The sequence below is a fragment of the Chinchilla lanigera genome, unplaced genomic scaffold, assembly GCF_000276665.1.
Source record: "Chinchilla lanigera isolate Chin_1 unplaced genomic scaffold, ChiLan1.0 scaffold00005, whole genome shotgun sequence".
NCBI classification, from domain to species: Eukaryota; Metazoa; Chordata; class Mammalia; order Rodentia; family Chinchillidae; genus Chinchilla; species Chinchilla lanigera.
In genome coordinates, this window is record NW_004955406.1 from 42,364,397 (window position 1) to 42,370,293 (window position 5,897).

Here is a 5,897-nt window from a genome sequence, read left to right on the forward strand (position 1 = left end):
TTTCTATCCTATGGGAGTAAAGATTTTGAAAGTAGGTATTAATGATCTTCTGAACTTCTGTGGAATCTGTAGTAATTTCATCCTTTTCATTCCTTGTTGCATGAATCTGAGTTCTTTCCTTCCTCTTTTTGATAAGATTGGAAGATTCTTGTCTTTAGCAACTTTAATAAGCATGGCCTCCTAAATTTGATCCAAGTGATGGGTACAAATCATGAATAAGACAAGGAAGCTGGACATGGAGCTGTACTGCTATAGTCCCAGAACTCTGGGAGGCAGAAGCAGATGGATCACAAGTTCAAGATCAACCTGAGAAATTTAGCAACTTAGTGAGATTCTGTCTCAAAACCAAAACAAAAACAGAACAAAACAAAACAAAAAAATTGGGGATATAGCTCTGTACGAAGACCCTGGGCTCAATCTCCAGTACTGGGCTGGGGGAGAAAAGGATGGAAGCTTATGGCCAGCTATTGGAAACCCATTCCCTTTATGTTGACCTCTGTAACTTTCCAGGTATTACAGCCCCATTCCCTTCCTGTCTCTTTATTCCAATTCTGGACATATGCCCTGTATTTGGAGGCTGAAGATTTTTTTCCCACTATCTAGACTCAGGCACTGATCTTAATTAGCAGACATAATTTGCTTCCAGATGTTAGCCAAATGGTGCATGCATCTAACCAGGGCCTGGGAGAATTAAGACAAATGGATACTTGTCATTTTCACTTAGCCTTCTTTCTCTTCCTCTTTGCTGCCCCCATCACTAAAGTGATTGTTTTGATTATGTGTTGCTGAAAAACAAACCATCTCAAAACAATGGCTTCAAATGATGACAGTGATTTATTTGCTCATGGGGTTGAACTGTGGGCCTGGCTTGGCAAGGACACTTGGTCTTTATTCCATTTGGCATAAGCTGGGCTTGCAGGGAGGCTCCTTTGGCAGGGCTTTGGGAATCTCATGACCTTGTTCTACCTCATTTCCAAACTCTGTCCTTATTGACCAATATGTGATTCCCAGGAGTTGCCGTCATGGGCCATCTGCAGGCCTCCATTAAGCATGCCTAGTCTTCCCTTTCCCTAACTCCTGCTCATCCGTGGAAACTCCACTAAAGCTCACCTCTACCTAGCAGTCTTTCCTGAGACTGCATATGTCCTGACTTGCATTAATACTTCTCGACTGTTCTTGTCCCACTGCTGTGTACTGTCCTCTGTATTTGCCTGCTTCTCCTTCAAGACTCTGTGCTCCTTAAGACAAAGAACTGCTCTCTTTTTGCATTCCCAGTGCCTAGCATAGCGTGTGGGCTATTGTAGAAGCTCAGTATTGAATCAGTGAATGATGTGGTGTGATGTTAAAATAATTGATTACCAGGTTAGCAACAAAACCCACCACCTGTGAAGAGCATCAGTGAAACAAGTTTTCCTGGATCCAAGATTATTGGAGTTTGAAGTCCTCAGAACATTTGGAGCAATGTCTTGTACATCACAGTCATTATGTAGGTTTCTGCTGTTTTTATTATTACTATTACCACACCAGCAGCTTTCAGAGGTAGAGCTACCCTAGTCAAAAGTTCCCTTTGCTCTCCCATTAGGGCTTTGCTTTGAGTAAGACCTTGGTTTCCTCCCAGGTGCTGCTCCTCTGTCTCTGGGAGTTCCCTGGGATGAGCACTCCCAAAAGAGAAATCTTTGGGAGGAGGAAGTGTGTTCATGATGGGCAGGGCCTATGTGTTTTCCTTTGTCAAAGGCTCAGTTCCTGCTCCAGCCCCACTGGCTTCTCCCCTAGCTCTCACTGTGGCAGGTGGAAACAGCTATTGTCACCTGTAGGGTGTCTCAGAGCCTCTCCAGCCCTGGCAGAGTTAAAGAGAAGCAGAAACGAACCCAATGACAGATTGCTTGGGGGTGCTGCCGCCCTGAAATCAGTAGTCCTCTTCCCCTTTGCTCCTCGGAGCAGGAGTGGTTTGGGGAAGGCGGTAGCCCATTGGAAGGTGAGCTGGCTGTGCTTTAGGGGAAAGTTAGGTCTGCACCTTAGTTTGGAGGAGATGCCCAGGCCTTCAAGTCCCTTCAGCCCTCACTCTTGTCATGCATTTCTAGGTGGCTAGGAGCTGAAGAGTCCCAGAGTTCTCTTTATTGCATCCATGCCCCAGCCTGCCTGGAATTTGAAGGAACTCAAGTATGGCATTTTAGCCTGAACTGTGATTACTATTTAGTACTGGGAAAAAGGGGGTTCTGGGTTATGTCTGAAACATTTTTGGGCAAAGGGAGAAAGGGTATTTCCAAATGCCCCTGAGAGAGTAGAGCAGTACAGTGTCCTGGGTAAGAAGCTTGCATGAAGAGGGGAGCCAGAGGAGGCTGGTGGGGAAACAGCCCTGCAGAAGAGGCTAGGAAGCCAGGCAGGTGGAGCCCCAGGCAGAGCCTTGATGGGGACAGAGCTGGACGATGATCCTGGGGAAGGATGTTGGAGTCTAGTGGATGATGGGAGGAAAGAATGGAGGTGAGAGCTTTACCTAGCACTCATCTGTATGTTTCAGGTTAGACCTGACCTCCTTAGGAAGGCTGCTTCCACCCTAGGACCTGACTGGTCACAGTCCTTGTGCTGTTCTGGAGTCAGCCTCTGAAGGTCCAGGTCTCCCAGTTCTCCCTTGTGAGCTCTGTGACCTTGTCCAAGTTTTTAAACTCTTTTAACCCAGTGTATCAGTTAGTTTTCTATCACCCTAATGAAATATCTCAGGCTGAGGTCTTACAAAGAAAAGAAATTTACTTAGCTCACAATTGTAGAGGCTGAAAGTCTGAGACTAGATGGTAGGAGTCTAACAGCAGCTGGCATCATGTCTGGAGGGTGTGGGAGAGTGGGGCAGGGAATCAGCAGCCTTCTTGCTCCTTCTATAACAACTTTCTCATGAGAACTAACGCGGGCCTCCTGAAGGCTACCCTGGACTACTAAGGACCTCCCACTAGGCCTCGCCTCTTAACATCCCCACACCGAGGACCAAACTCCCAGCACATGAATCCTTGAGGGACAAACTTAAACCATATCCAGACCCTCAGATCTAAGTTTTCTCAGTCTATGTACTATAGCTAAAAGCAGTCTCCACTCATAAGGTTGTAAACAATGGAATAAATTAGTACATTGAATGTTCTTACCCCAGAGCCCATGAGCAGTAAGGGTGACTGGGACACAAGTGTTCAGTGCTCTGTCTTCTGCTCCTGTGAGATCCCTGCAGGGCTGGGCTGTCCTCACCTGTCCTCTGTTTAGGGCCTGGTGCATCTTGGAGCCCAGCTGAATGCACGCAGGGCGGCCCAGGCGGGCTGTGGTTATGGGCCTAGTTTCAGTTCATAGAACTTCTAAACAGTTTCCCTTAGGAGACTTCAAATTAAAAAAGAGACCAGGTTATTCCTCCATAGAATGACTACAGGTGACCATTTTTCTTTCCTTTCTATTTTACTGTACCCTCTATAATGTTTCCATATCAAAGCAAAATTTTACTTCTCTAATGGTTAAAACTGTTATTAAACAAACATAGCACTCTGTTGTCTGGAGGGGAGTTGTCCTGATGGACAGGGATAGGTGGGTAATGAAGGGAATCAACACTTTGTGCTTCTGTCCTCCTTCCCACGGGTGCTACTCAGGCCGCCAAGGCTCCATGGTGGTCTCCCAGCTGTTCCCTTAATCTTAGGAAGGGAAGCAAGACTGAGCTGTAACAGGGGTTTTCAATTCTGAGTCTCACAGCACAAGAAATCATCAAGAGTGTGTTGAGGGCTGCACCGTCTTCCTCTGCTGCCACCAGACCTCAGCAGGTTCTTTGTCTGTAGAGGTGTTGTTGGTCTTGAGAGCAGATGCCCAGATTGTGGTTCTAGCACTACCTGGCTGCATGATCCTTCAATCACAGAGCCTCAGCTTTGCTGTCCAGAAAAGGAGAATATAAAGTTTGTGTATAATTTAATGCCATTTGTAAAATGGCCTGGAGCGCAAGGAGTGATGTCATGTGTCAGTGCGGTGGGTGCAGGTGTCGTAAAGCACAGACTTCTCTCAGTGAGCTGTGTTTATGTTGTGAGTTTCCTCCTTTCTCCTAGGAGCTTCCCCTATATTATATGTTCTGGTCCTCATCTGCTCCATGTTCTAGATGACAAAACCCAGGTGAACACAAACAGGAGATGATCTTATGTGACCTGCCCAGATCATACAGCTTGTAAGTGGCAGAGCCAGAACTCAAATCTAGGCTTTCCATTCTCAGTCCACATAGGATGATCACCTTGTTTGGCTTTGCCTAGGACTTTCCCAGTTGTAGGACCAAAAGTTCTGGGTCCCAGGAAAGCTCACAGTCCCACACAAACTGGACGGCTGGTCGCCCTAACTCCAGTGCTCATTCCATGACATGGCATCATTGGCTTTGCCAGTCATGGTGGGAGCTGTAGCTTTATGGGAGCCAGAAATTACTCATCCCTGCTTCTTCATAAGAGAGAAGTGACTCAAGGCCCCAGCCATGGGACCAGCCTTCTACAGGTAGGACTAGCATGAGCAAGCCCTGCTGGAGGAGCAGGTAATGCTTCCTTCTAGCCCTGTGTCTCTGTCTGTTTTTGTGACTTCCCTAACGTGAGCAGGAATAGCCAAGCATGCTGTAACCTGCTCTTGGATGAGTGTGATGGGAGAAGGCATTTCTTCCTTTCCAGGTATTCTCCCCCCGGTCACGTTAATCCTGAACACATGTATGCTATTATGATTCATAGTGCAAGGACTAAAGAGCCAAAAGTTATTGCTTCCACTTTTCCAGATGAGGACACTGAGACACACGGAGGTTGATCAGTGTGTCCAAAGGTATATAGACAGCAGATGTTAAAGTTGGATCTCAATCCAAGTTTATTTGTTTGTTTATTTATTTTCTGATACTGGAGATCAAACCCCAGGCCTTGTTCATGCTAAGTACATGCTCTACCATTGAGCTATAGCCACAGCCTCAAGTCTTCTAATATTATTAATTTAGGGCTCGTGGACCCCTGAGGGGTTTCTAGAGAGACACCAAAAGGAAAGTTTGTGTATATTTTCTTATAGGGGGAAGAACTCCACATACTTCAGCAGTTTCTCAAAGGAATGAATCAAACATCTTGGACCTGTAGTCATAGGACCATAATTTAACGTTTTCTGTGTTTAAATACTGATAATGCTATAAGAAAAGCTTTAGTGATGGTTAGCTACTCTGTCACTTAAGATGTGCTTAGTTGTTATTATGCTTCAAAGTCATGAGGCAAATTGGTTAATTTACATTGATACAGTTGGGCAAAATGAAGCTTTTCTTTTACTGATTGACAATTCTTCAATGTCTTTCAGGTTCAAAAATTTTTCTTCTGATGTCACATTTTGTTTTATCCTTAACACAGATACATACACAGAAAGAAGAAAGACCACACAATTGTACTCTTCAACAGGCAAGATTGCCTGTCTCCAACTCCTGCTGAATCTAATCGTGCTGGACATTGGGAAGAAAGCTTGCCAGGGATAGAGCTCAGTGGTGCAGCACCTGCCTGGCAAGTGTTAGGTCGTGAATTTGACTCCTGGAATGGAGGCACTCAACAACTGAATTTGACTTCCTACCACACACAAAACAAGAAATGGTTAATTATTATATTTATAACAGTTAATGTTTAATTGTTTGATCAGTCTTCATTCCTATATCTGGTTATCTGAGTAACCAATCTGAAGATAACAATATGTAATACAACAACTACTGTTAATTTCCTATCACCTTGCTTGAAATTCTGCATCATTTTTATTGTTTTTGTGTTGTTTTGTTAATGTCTTTGTAGTTGTTAATTTGTTTTTGTTCTTTTCTCTTTAAAATAAAAAAGTAAATAAGTACAGAGAAAGCTTGTGAAGATTTTGGGCTGGATTGCTGGTTGTCTCTGGGAAGGACC

The 5,897-nt window shown here is 44.7% G+C and overlaps 1 long non-coding RNA gene across 1 annotated transcript in view; it reads left to right on the plus strand.

Annotated features, from left to right (window-relative positions):
* Positions 1–5,654, plus strand: part of LOC106146341 — a 19,683-nt gene extending 14,029 nt beyond the window's left edge. The window contains exon 3 of the long non-coding RNA XR_001230735.1: positions 5,364–5,654. This is a non-coding gene — a long non-coding RNA (uncharacterized LOC106146341). The remainder of the gene's footprint in view (positions 1–5,363) is intronic.
* Positions 5,655–5,897: the final 243 nt, after the last annotated feature.